The sequence below is a fragment of the Thermobia domestica genome, chromosome 6 (genome assembly GCF_964235325.1).
Source record: "Thermobia domestica chromosome 6, izTheDome1.hap1.1, whole genome shotgun sequence".
NCBI classification, from domain to species: domain Eukaryota; kingdom Metazoa; phylum Arthropoda; class Insecta; order Zygentoma; family Lepismatidae; genus Thermobia; species Thermobia domestica.
This window is the reverse complement of record NC_137459.1, coordinates 12,074,481-12,088,742: the sequence shown is the minus strand read 5'-3', so window position 1 is coordinate 12,088,742 and position 14,262 is coordinate 12,074,481. Positions and strand designations below refer to the sequence as shown.

Sequence of the window (14,262 nt, the reverse complement as noted above, 5' to 3'; positions counted from 1 at the left end):
CGTCTCCCCTAACCTCGGAATATAATCAGCATAGTCATGGGACATTAAAATAAATTGACCGTTTTGTCACTATCTTATAGATTGAACAATAATGCAAGAAATACTGCTATAGAGACTCGTATTCGCATTGTCTGTAGTGCAGTTTGTACCCAGAAACCTCAGCAAGTCCTATCAACAACTAATTTACTTTAGCCGATAACCAGAATTGGTAATGACACTTTACACCTGTTACTTAAAAAAAAGAAAAAAAAAAAGAAAGTGTAACATCATAATGCATTATTTACGTTGAATATAGCAGAGGAGTGAGTATGTTTGAAGTTCCGAAAGTAGTTTGGTGGTGACATGAACATTAGAGAACTAGGTCTCCTGGTCTCCAATATTTTGTGATTTTCTCCGCAGAAGCATAATTCTTTGAACAATTTCCTTTGAAAGCTGGAGTCTGAACGCTGTGCGTGAAAACCATTGTCTCGCTGATTTCCATCCAGCGAGGGGAGCTCGAGGTCTCGCGGGCGGATACAAGACGGCTGAAGATGAATTCTAATTGTCTTTAAACTCATTAGCCAAGACAAATGGAAGGCTCTTCCTGGATTGGGAAGCATCCAGCGCGAAGCCACTCAAAGTATTTAATGTAGATAAACCAGGAGAAATCAAAATATACTACTTCTAAGAGCTGTGTAAATAATGTTTTTTTTTTTCGAATAATGTTTTGTGACAGATGCCACTTTTTTATGCATTAACATTCGAGATGCAACTGCTGAAACCATTTTGCTCTGGAAACATCCTAACTATAGCCCTATATAAAGCTATGGACTGGCATAAATAAACGGGTACTTCCGGTTGACGTGGAAAGTTGAAATTTTGGCATGATTAGCTTTTCGGTACTAACTAGCAGAAACATTACCAAAAAGGCAATATTTTTAAGTTTTAGGGGTTCTAAAGGGGGCATGAAATAATTCTCCATGCTATTTAAATTACCATTTTTTGGACTTTTAAGTACCTAAAAGATGAAATTATAATAGATTTTTTTAAAAGCAGAAATTCGGTATATTTGTACGTTTTCGTTAGCTTTACCTAAGTACATCACCAAAAATAAGTTACCAACTTTAGAGTGGTTTCCCGTTCTTTATATGAGGACACCTTTGGCACCCCAAAATTATCGGGCACTTCCTGTAGGGTTACAACGATTAAATTTGACATGATTGTAACATTTTGAGATTGGCGACAGGAAAATTGCCAATAGTGAGTATTTTTAATTTTTAGGGAGTCTAAAGGGGTGATGAAAAAAATAATCATGTTACTGAAATAGGCTTTTTTATTTATAATCTCATATTTTAGGTACTTGGAATTGGAATAAAAACTGGGGCCGCGGTGGCTCAGTGCTAGAGCGTTCACCTCTGGTGCTTCGGGTCCCGGGTTCCATCCCAGCCCCCGCCAAGTGAACTTTGTGGTGGACAAACACCGTGTGCGTGGGTTTTCTCGGTGTTCTCCCACTTTCTTCATTCCACCATTTCATTGATTACTCATCATCACCGTCTCGTTTAGCCTAACCGGCATAACCGTGGGACGTAAAACTCAAATATTTCATTTCATTTCATTTTTTTTTTTTTGGAATAAAAACTTGAAAATCAGTTTGCTTGTACGTTTTTGTTAGCGTTACTTAAGTAAATCAACAAAAATAAAAAAAAAATCAACTATAGAGTGATTTTATAGGGAACTGAAAACCTCCATGTTATTTGTATAGGACGTCTTCTACAACTCAAAATGTTTAGGCACTTCTGGAGGGGTTAAAATAAAATTTGGCCTGATTTGTAGCCTTCCTGGACTAACCCACAGGAAAATTGGCAAAACTGAATATGTTTAGTTCTTATGGGGTCTAAAGGAGGGATGAAGAAATTCCGATCTATGTATTATAGTGCTAGGTTTATATATTTGTCTCCAAAGAAAAGCTTATATGTTTGTCTCCAATCGTTTCGACAATGAGATCTCGAAAACCACAAATGCTAGAAACGTGCCGTATTCATTGGTCGATTTTAAATTTTGTGTAGATTGTTCAGTTCTAATTGAATATTAATATATATATATATATATATATATATATATATATATATATATATATATATATATATATATATATATATATATTTATATTTATATTTATATATATATATATATATTTATATTTATATATATATTTATATTTATATATTTATATTTATATATATATTTATATTTATATATATATATATATATATATATATATATATATATATATATATATATATATATATATATATATATATATATATATTTATTACGTTTTCTAGTAATGAATTGGAAATGTTAATTTAAAAAAAGCATATCCTGCGAGTTACACATCCCAACACCACATAGCTGTGCCCAGGGGTTGCATATCTCTCGTATGCGTTTGTTTCATAGTCAAATGATGAAAAACGAAGGATAAACATTTTTCCAGTCTAAGATGAATCCTTATCGTTTGGAGTGTTTTACCCAACGAACACCATATATCACTGACATTATAATCATATTCACGAAGAAATTAAATGTCGACTAAAAGCAGGGAATTCGTGTTACTATTCGGTTCAAAATTTCTTGTCGTCGCGAATTCTGTCGAAGAATTTGAAGCTTAAAATATACAAAACGATAATCATGCGTGTTGTTCTGTATGGTTGCAAAACATGGTCACTTACTCTGAGGGAAGAACATAGACTGAAAATATTTGAGAACAAGGTCCTGAGACGAATATTCGGACCCAAGAGGAACGAGAATGGGGAATGGCGGAAACTTCATAATGAGGAACTACATAAGTTATACGGTTTACCCAACATTGTTAGGGTCGTCAAGTCTAGAAGGCTTAGGTAGGCGGGTCATGTAGCTAGAATGGAAGAAAGTAGAAACGCTTTCAAAGTCTTGACTGGAAGACCAATCGGAAAACGACCATTAGGAAGACCTAGGCTGTCTAAAATTAAACGACCATTAGGATGTCTAAAATTCATCCTTAGATGGAGACCTCCTCGTAAGGCTTAATTTTGCTACGCCTTTAAGAAAATAAATAATAAAGCTAAAAAAAATCATATTTTGTCAGTTTCTCTGCGTAAAGTGTTCGTAGTAATAGCTTGCTCCTAGGTGTGGCGAACATCAAAAACTTAACGTTCTTAAATTTTGTTGGGTGTTTGTTTATCAGATGGAGTTGAATGAAATGTATATATGTTAGGCCTACTCTAGTTCACACTTTCCCCTCCTCCTCTGTATTTTCTTTCTCTCTCATTCTGACCTGAAGTCGTTGAGCTCATGAATTGTTCATGACCGTTCTTGGATAAAAGACATTTATATCCTAAAGCTTTTCGAAAGCTAATGTTGTTTCATTATTCAACAGGGACTCCCTCTCTTATCATAGCAAAAAGCATTTTTCTAAAGGTTTATATATATATATATATATATATATATATATATATATATATATATATATATATATATATATATATATATATATATATATATATATATATATATATATATAATGTGTGTGTGTGTGTGTGAAAGAAAGAGAGAGAGAGAAGGAACTAAACAGAAATATTTGAGCAAGACACTGTATACTGTTTTTATTTCGTTTATATTTGTTTCGGAATTTACTCTATTATTATTATTATTATTATTATTATTATTATTATTATTATTATTATTATTATTATTATTAGCTTTATAATGAATGGTGGACTTAACATGTTTATAAAGTTCTTTTCGAATTTCATTAATTATTTTACTTCTTTTTTTAAATGACTCTGCTTTCCAGCATGAAGTGTGTGTGTGTGTTTGTGTATATATATATATATATATATATATATATATATATATATATATATATATATATATATATATATATATATGTGTGTGTGTATGTCGTGGACGTACAGTTGAACCTGGAATTCCAGCCAATCAATCGGGAATCAAAGCTAAGTCCATCGACTGAATTAAAAATCGGTAGAAACTCATTGCATATCTCCTCAGTTTATGGAGAACAAATTTTTTCAGTGAAAGAGAATGTTCTCCGATTCGATCTGAGCTCTGAGAGCCTCTGATAGAACTAACATGTCCATATGTTTTGTGCTGGGTTCTCATTTTTTTTCCACTCTCGTCAGTTCACTTATTTCTTTATCATCATTAATATCATAGTACTTTATCGTCATTGAACCTCACTTAATTTGCAAGTCAAGGGGCACGGTGGCTCAGCGGTAGGGTGCTTTTCTCTGATTCTATCCCCGCCAAATAAGTTCGTGGTGGAGAACATCGCGTCCTTGGGTTTTCTTCCGTTTCCTCTCGCATTCTCATTCTGCCAATTTTTTGATCATCCCTTTCTTGCCTTAATCATCGTCTCCCTTAGTCTAAAGGGTGTGACGTTAAACTGACATATTTCATTTTCATTTCATAGTTTACAAGTCAAAATCGTGAGAACTAAGAAGTCTGTCAACTTTTTCGTGTAATGCTGTCAGGTTTACACGTTAACACGCTACTGTGTGCCATCACAGTTCGTTTCTACCCTAGTTGGTAGCAAGAAGACTCGCACGGAACGGACGAAACCACTTGAACTGTAAAAACAGTAGTAGCAGGCAGTTAGCCATAGGACTGTACCATAGTGCTACGATGCTCCACATTTTTCGATATATCGAGCAAGTTTCCATATTGATGGACATAGATGTTCGATATCCAAATGAGGTTATAGAACATCTCCACTCTTCCGTTTATCTGTTTAAGTCGATCATTGTGGTGCAGGTATATCCCTCATGGGATCTATGACTACCTGTACACTGCCACCGGTCTTGCTTTTTTTGGCTCTCACCGTTGCTCTGCACTCATTCTCCGAGAAAGTGTGCTACAGCATAAAACGTAGGCTACTTGCAAGTGACTGGTATATTGTCATATTTCATCATATGTGATCTGCATTTGCCGCAATAATCCCAAAACTAAGAGTGTGGCTTCTACGCGTGAATTAAAACTACTTAATCAAGAAAGAGCAACACCCATTTATTTTGTACGTGCACAATATGTGAAGCACGAATCATCATTCTTGTTGATTTAACGATGGCTGCCTTTCATTTAGTATGGCTGTTGGCCTTTTTAATGATATCCCGAAACTCTTGGTGTGGTCCTAGAACCCAGCTCTCTGGAGGCGAGAGTGTGGTGGGAAATGTCGATACTGTGAGAGTTAATCTTGTAAGATGATTTGTGCATCCGCCGTATCAAATCTCCGGTTGTGGTTTGGAGTCTGTTAATAACAGGCTCCTTTCTTCATAACCACGGTCTTCAGAAGGATGGAAAACACTCAAACTCGAACTTCTAAGGATAAATTGTTTGTGTAAAAATAATGTTTTTCACACAACTATCACTTAAAAATACTCCTTAGGATAATCACAGTTTTATATTCAAGAAAACTGTGAATGACATATTCATGAAAACAATGCAATTCCATATTATGCAGTCACCATGGAAAATTCTGAGAAATATGAATTAGTAAAGTGATGTAGATAGGTATTTAAAGACTAGTGAGACTGAGGAGAGAGAAACTGAAAAATTCTAGCCAGGATACCTAGTCGCAGGACTTAACCGGAAATAGTCCTAGCCACAAAGAAACAGCGTAAAAATTTCTTCATATTCTCGTGCGATTCGGCTAAGATTGATTTTGAGTTTCGCGTCCCCTTCAGCAGCATGGATATATGAGACATAGACCTACAGCTTAACGTAAAATCCGAACTACATGAGCTTCCGCCGGGATTCGAACCCCAATCCCCCATGCAAAAAGCGCATACATTAATCGCATAGCCACAAGGGAGCTCCGATTTGGCCAAGATACTGTTTGAAAATAAATCCGTAACGTGTGAAGAAAGAGCTTGTGAAACAACCACCATTACCAACCACCACGAACCATTTACTTTTTTTTTTTACCTGAAACAATCTCATCAGGAATCGAGGCCAGGACCACACGCATTAGTCGTGAAGGAACGCAGAAAATTTTTGTATCACTTTTATTATCTGAAGCATGTTGTTCAATTTATATAACAAAATGCCGAAGTATCCTGTAGTGAATGTCAGCGTCATATCACTGGCTTGTTGTTACCAATGTGTTGGATGAATAAAGCAATAATGCAAAGATTGTCTCAGAGGAAACTACAACTGGGAATCATAAACTATCTTCAAACATGCTTATTTTATTTGTGCGATGTACAAACAAGAATAAAAGTAGATAGGGAAGAGATCGTGTAGTACTGTTTTATTCAGCAGACACAACAGAAGGTTTTCTTTTATTTAGCGAGAACGCCAAAATTTTGCTGAGTAGAATATTTTACGGGATGAAAGAGAATTGAAAGAAGCATTTGAGACAGTCATAAAAAGAGTGAGATCAAGCTTTTATCTGAATTCTTTTGAGCAAGAAATGTTTGATGGATGTTTTCCAAGTGGTTTAAATGCATCTAATAATACGCTCTTTAGTTTCAGCAGATGAGACAAATTGATCACGCAGCAACATAGGCTGGTTTATGAACTATAATTTTATTTAAAATTTCCGTGTGTCAAGTATAATTCTAATACTGTTTTTTTTTTATTAGAAATTAAAAAAAAAAAAGTGAAGGCACAACACTTTGTTCGGGATGTACTAATGTGGTCCAAGTGTGGTGTCTTCTCGAGTTCGTTACATTAAGATGATCTTGATCAGCTAGCTCCGCACTCCAGCCATCATTACCTCTTTTTTTTTTTTTTTTCGTCATATATGAATTTTACAGAGGCTGGTGATGCCGAACCTCTGAGCTGTATTCGACAATGATAGATTGAGAGTATTAGGTCAGCCGTACATTCTCCAGAGGACAGGACAGCCGTGTCAAAATACAGCATTATAAGCAATGCAAAAAAGCCTTGTATCGCATATTCACTCGAGCAGTGCTAGACAAACGCCTTTCCAGGGTTGTGCTGAGACACAGCCAATGAGGGATCTCTCTTTGCGTTCTCTCTGCCTCAGCTTGTTTATACTGCCTTTGTCAATATGCGGCTGACTTAAATCAAGCATCACCTTTGCCCCATCTAGTTACTATGTAAACAGATAAGGCAACCCGGCTTACTTATGTTGAAAATAATACATCTTAATTTAAAGGTATAGAATGGTGGTTCAGTGGTAGAGCGCTTGCCTCGGGTGCGTGGGGTACTTGGCTTGATTCGTAGCCAACTAACTTTGTGGTGGACAGCATCGGATCCGTAGGTTTTCTCAGGGTACTCCCGTTTCCTCCCACATTTCATTCCACCAATTCTTCCATCATCATTCACCTGCCTTAATGATCCGTCTTCCTTAGCCCAAAGGATATAATCGTGGACGTGGATTTCATTTCCAGTAAGAGTCCTTCCCTCGAATACAAACCGAGTGTTGTTTAGAATCATCCCGTTTCATATAACCAGGTGTTGAAATGAGACGTCCCATTGATCTAACCACCACTTTTCATTAAATTTTCAGCGGGCTACGCGGAAGGACCCAAACTTTTGTCTTATAATCTTGTTTCTTGACACTACTCACTAACACTAGAGTAATGACGTAGGACTCACATTACTACTTCATGTCAAAGCTGCTGTTGTGGCCAATGTCATTGATTACTAGCCGTATTTTGATGACCAAAAGTGTTCACGACCACAATGGATACGTTTCAAAATTATGAATACAAAGACTTGTATTAGTGTGTTTTGCTGTAGTTTGCACATAGCGTTCCGAGCTATTTATCCACGGAGAATTACGGAAATCAAAGTGACGAAGGCGTTGTTATCCACTTTTCTAACGTCGTTCTTCAGAAGGTGAATTGTGCCTTTTCTTTGCTGCAACAAGCTCTATTGTTGACAAGTAATCCGTAACTTTTTCTCTCGTCGAAACGTTTAAGAATTAACAATGCCGCAGACGTTTACCAAAGAGCTCTAAAGAAACCACTTTTGAAGCTGAGATCAGCTGAACAATAGGAGTTTGTACGAGGTCTTGATAGTGTCCGTGTTAAATAACCTTTACCATAAAGGAGAGAAATGATAATGAATAGGGAGAATGTGTGTGGAATTGTAAGATGGAGTGAAATACAAAATCGATGAATTTAGAAGCAATGTGCCTTCCCTGTAACGTCTTTCAGACTTTTTTTAAATTTCTTTTTTAGGAAAAGAAAGTTCAGAACCATTTACAAACTTTTTCATTATACCTACCATGTAAATTGTTAGTGAAATATTATCTAGCATGTAGTCTGTTCATTTTAAGCATTAACCCTTTGCACTCCTGTGTTGACTGTGAGCCGACCTTGTACAGTTCTCAGGTTTCAATCTTTTACCAGCGGTTCGCTTTTACAGTGAACAATAGGGCAAAATTGAGAGAAAATCGTACTTTATAGTTTTGTCATTATCATCATTATAGTTTTATCATTGTTCACACTTGCAATATTTTATAGTTGAAATTTTCGGACAAAATAGTTGAGGTCCATTTCTGTGGCTTAAAATGGAGATACGTATCCAAAGAACTTATCGTAATACAAACATTAAACCCATGGCTCTTGTGACTCAGTATATCTTAAAATAGATCAAAAGTTATATTGCAAGTTTAGGATTCTGTTTCACAGGTAAAACATCAAACCGTTTTTAGAATATTGTTGTAGAATAATTCGAGGTCTGAACATTTTGTACGTCACACAATTCAGTTTTTTTCATTTCCAACATGTATTGCGTTAATATTACATATAATATTTCCAGTGGCGTATTTACGATTTTGTTTCGGGGGGTTACTTTAAAATAGTAAATAAAATTTCGGCGGCTTCAGTCCGGAAGGCCCCTTAAATGTACCACTGCATACTTCAAATTTTAGGTTGAAAATTTCGTTCGCCCTTCCCTGCCATTTTAGATCGTTACTATTATGAGCATGATGTGAATTATTGTTTTAATAAATAAAGTTAATTTACTGAATAGATGCAATACTGAGTTCTAAAATTACAGTTACTTTATGTATATATACACCTCTTATTAATATGTCGTTTTCTGACATCTGTTTTTAACGTTATAGTTCAGTGTATCGTAGGAAGTGCTATTCCCTGGAAATTGCTTTGTTATTCCCTTACAGTCGACTGTTTTACACCTACTACAAACAGAATAAAGTCTGGATCATTATGCCTAAACATGTAATTCTCGTTTATTCATGAAATCAAATAAATAGGCATTGACTAATGCGTTTTTATATGTTTACTCTTTGCTCATGGTGAGAAATACAAATTGATTCTAATGCTTGAAGTGTTTCTTACAAACTTCCGCTGAAAGTGCATCGCACGCGAATGCGTCACTGCCCGAGGTCGCTGTTCTTCTAAGAATGTCCTCTTGGTTCTTTACAGGGATAAAAGAAGATGGCTCTTTCCGTAGAAATAAGAATTAATTGGTTCCAAAGGTGATGGTTGGGTTTCCCAAACACAAGGAAAATATATATATATTTTTTTTAACTTTGTACTGGGCTGTGGTGTGAAAATGAGAGCAAACCTAGTCTTGAATCCTAACTGAATGTCTATCCATCTGGACGTTTCTTCCTCTGCAGTAAGTGGAAAAGAAATGCTTGTAGTGTAGACTGGAATATATTTTTATTTCTCTAACATTGTAAGTTTCGACGCATTTGCTATCGGTTTGTACAGTGACTTTCTAAAGTAAGGTTATAATGTTTCTTATTTCATAAATGTTGGATAAATTATTCGGTTAGAACATTTTTTTATTACTTCTGTCACTGTTAGAAGTATTAGGGGAAATCAACAATAAACACAATCTGCTCTTAAGAGTCTTCATCCCGGCGAAATTAAAATACCGCTAATTTTACAGTAATTATGTGATATCTTCAAATAGATAAAATACAATTAAAATATGGAACAAGAGCGCCCTAGACAATATTATTTTGCGTGAGGTACCGTTATCACAAGTCACCTAGTGGCTTTCCGTTTGCAGCTGTTTAGAAACGCGAAAATAAATGCCGATTTTCAAAATGGCTCGAAATCGAAAGCAGATAAGTGAGTCGTGATAACGGTATCTCATGTAAAATAATATTGTCTAGGGCGCTCTTGTTCCACATTTCGATTATCTTTTATCTATTTGAAGATATCATATAATTACTGTAAAATTAGCGGTATTTTAATTTCGCCGGATGAGGACTCTTAATGTTCTTCTCTAAAGTCTAACTTCCTTTTCTTTTTGATTTGTTTTAAAGAAATGCATTTAAAAGAATCTATTAAAATGCTACAACAGCAATGTAAACGTTTTTTTTCCTATGCCAGCGAAAAGCCAGCAACCGTTAGAAGATTGCGCCTTCTGTGCGGTAAGAGATTATGCAGATAATTCATTGGAGCTCACTTATCATTTCACGGGCTGTGAGATGTTCGTAAAGTAGGAGCAGGATGTTCTATTTTATTTTCATTAAATAGGATTTAGTCATCATTTTATTCAGGTTCTATTTTATTTTATCATTGTTTGAAAAAAAATGGGAGAATTAAATGAAAAGAGGAACATGAACTGCACTGTCACAACACAACACATAAGTGATAGTTAGTGGAACAAATGAAGGTTATCTTCTGTCCAGGGGCAACTCTGGACGTGATGAAGACAAACGGGTGCCCTGTTAAGACGTGAGGTACTTACTGTACAATAAATGAAAACGCATGAACTTCAACCTATAACCTTTGATTTAAGGTCATTTGTGATTTCACGCTTAACAGAAACGAATATTTCAAACTATGTGTACTTTAAATAAATTATTTAAGTAAACTTTTCAATATAAAGTTCATTTTTTTAAAAAAAATTATTGTTCAAAGCCTTTGCATTAAAAAAAATAGTATTTTCCAAAATCGATGCAAATAAACTGTGCTGCCATCTTTGGAGTTCTTTTAAACTATACGTTTGTGGGCGTTTATATGTTTGTGGCCAATCCTTTCGACAATGAGATCTTGGAAACTGCAGACTCTAGAAATATGACGTTTTCACTGATCCATTGCAAATTTTGCGTAGATTGTCCAGTTCTAACTAAATATTTAAAAAAAAAACATGGCCATTAGTTCTTTATTACATTTTTACGGGTACATTGGAAGTGTTGAAATTAAAAAAAAATCATATCCTACGTACTATACATTCCAACACCGCATTATTGCATACATGGGTTGCATATCTCTCAGGTGTTTGTTTCATGGCCAAATGATAATGAAAAACTAAGGATAACCATTTCTCCAGTCTAAGTTGAATCTTTGTTGTCTGGAGTGCTTTGCCCAATGAACACCATATATCACTGGCATTATATTTAATTGTGTGTTATGTAATTGCTTATTACATACTGCATGCAAGAAGAAAGAAAACAATGATCATACAGGAATTAGAAATTGCAATCGAAAGTAGACTCAAATCTTACAAACGGTGAGAGATATTGAAAAAAAAATAGTCGAAAAAAACTCTTAAAGACGTATTTCACTTTTGCCTCTAAAGGAACATGTACAGATGTGAGGAATGACAAGGAGATTCATGATCATATGTGAATGATGCGCTCTGTAGAGAGCGGAGGTTTGGCTAGTCTATATATTAAATGCTAGGTTTATATGTTTATCTCCAATCCTTTCGACAATTAGATCTCAAAAATAACAAGTACTAGAAACGTACCGTTTTCACTGGTCGATTCCAAATTTTGTGTGATACTCTCGTTTCAGTATCAGTCTCATGTTTTTAGATTTACATAACATTATTTCTTTCTTTCTTTTTTTTTAATTTCTCCTTGGGATTTACAGTCACTCATATCATGTTCTTGAGCACAATAAGGTTCATAGGCATATATCTCAATGAACGATAATAATAACTTTCACTTGCACTATTCAGTTCATTAATTCATTCAAAGAGAACACAATTGAAACGTCACTGCGTTTTCTTAAATTAATGAATGCATTTTTCTTTTTCGCAGTGTTCACAATATATTAGGTGTACGGAGTATTTCCATGTCGACTCTAAGCATTAGTACTACACACTTGATATATATATATATATATATATATATACAACCTCCAGCTTCTGTACTTTCGTTAGTCAGATACCCCTGGTGACTTACCAAATTTCAATTTTGTTTGTGATTCTGGCTTTGATCCTTCATACGCTTCAACTAAAACTGAAAAATAAGTAATAAGAAATATGATGATTAAAACCGTTTTGTTAATGACGGTGTGACTCATTTACTATTGTTTAATTACAATAAACCAAGTTTATTAAGAAGTTCGTTAGTCAAATTATTTTTTTTTTCTACACATTTATTGTTAGTATTTTTACAACAAAGCCAACGAACATCTTGGATGTTGTCAAAGAGAGCGATACGCAACATTGGAAATGAACGAAACCGTGCCTGGTGATTCAATTAGAACAAATACTCGCTGCTCTGGGAGGAGAGGTTTTATAACGAATCGGACCTGTATACTTGTCTGTGCTAACAAGCAGAACATTCACGAAGCAAGAAATACGCAACCATAGCCAAATTCATTTGCATAGTACCTTGTGTTTCAACACGATCGTTTCAATTTATTAAGACTTTAATTAGAGACTGGTTGACAATTCGGACGAATGATTCTTGAAACTTGTTAATGCGACTTGCTTCTGCTATATATTCGGGAAAGGGAAAGAGGAAACAGTATGCTTTTGTTATACGACTGACTAATCACTTTAATTAGCATTTTTATTACTTTCGCTTTAAGCACCCTTCTACTCACTGTAAAATTTCAAACGTCTTATTTTTGCATTGCGTTTTTATATTTTTTTTTCTGTTTTACTTCAGATTCCATCTAAGGGCTTTATTTTAAAAGGTAGAAGTAATTTAAAATGTTCTATTTTAGATGTATAAGTGCTGCAGAGTACAAGAAGAAGTGCATTCATCTAGCATTCAAGATGGCAAGTGTTTTCATGTCTAAACCTATTGATAAAACAATAAACTTGACTTCAATACTCTGAACAATTTGATAAAAATTTAATTTGAAAGAATGAAATAAAGGAGACATAAGTTGTGACAGGAATGACATTGGATTCAAAATAAATTGCTATTATTTATATTTATATCACTCAAGATTCATTAGCATAAATTGACGACTCATTATTTTAGTGCTTAATCATAAAATGCCGATGTTAAACCCTCTCCAGTTGCTGTTGGTAACATCACTCATAATACCTGTGGTTTCACTCATCATCATGAGCTTCAGCCTTACAATGATTTTGACTCCACATTACATATATTTCAATTACATATATTCTGAATAAGAAGTGCTTCAATGCTAGAAAAGGAAATACTAGTTTTTAAGTTTTACTGCATTTCTACCCAACGCTTTTTCCCTGTCTTTTCTTCGTGTTCGGAAGAGCTTTGAGATCATTTTGTTGTGAAGTACGGAAGTTCAAGGAAGAACTGGGAAAATTGATGAGGAGGAGTACTGCGAGGTCACGCCGTTGTTTATCCGGGAAGTGTCGAGGAACCGGTCCGCCTGATTTAACTTCTCATTTCGATGCAGTGAATAGTCTTCAGACAACTTTATTTTTCTTCCATTTATTTTGTACGAGAGCAATCACTTTTTGTGTGTGTGTGTGTTATTTTCTTTGTACAAGGAACATGAACAATTACTATAAAGGCTTCTCAATATAGCACGCGATGATTATACTAGTGTAATGCACTAGATTAATATTACTGTTTACCACCACACACAATCAATTGGTGTCCAATGCGTTTTATTGAATTTCTGAACCATTCAGCTCTTGATTTATGTATTGCGAAGAAGTTTAAACATATTTTATTACATTTCTTTTAGAAATTGAAAACATTATGTTTGCTTTACCGTTGTTGTACACTAAATATGTGCACACGTTTGTTTCTTTGGAGTGAAGTGTGTATTTTCATTACCGAAACTTTAAGGTGAAATAAAAATTTAATTTAAATCAGATTCCTTGTTGTCCACTTGCTGTCCTTTATATATATATATATATATATATATATATATATATATATATATATATATATATATATATATATATATATATATATAATATTTCGGATTTTGGGGGTTTGTGCTTAAAGGGTTAAATATCGCTTGTTTCTTCGTAAAATACCCATTTTTAAAAGTCGGGAAAATAAAACTCCAAAGTAAATTTTGTTTATTAATCAATTATTTGTACTGATATATAATAGCGTTCCAGTATTGAAAAAAAAAAAAAAAAAAC

General features: G+C 34.5%; 1 protein-coding gene across 3 annotated transcripts in view; it reads left to right on the top strand.

The window, feature by feature from the left end:
* LOC145687846 (uncharacterized) overlaps positions 1-14,262 on the top strand; it is a 442,870-nt gene that overhangs the window by 423,320 nt on the left and 5,288 nt on the right. Inside the window, exon 2 of one of the 3 annotated variants that reach the window (XM_081761316.1) lies at positions 9,399-9,594. The exons of the other annotated variants lie outside the window; for them this stretch is intronic. The gene's annotated coding sequence lies outside the window, so the exon portion shown is untranslated. The remainder of the gene's footprint in view (positions 1-9,398; positions 9,595-14,262) is intronic. 3 annotated transcript variants of the gene reach the window in all.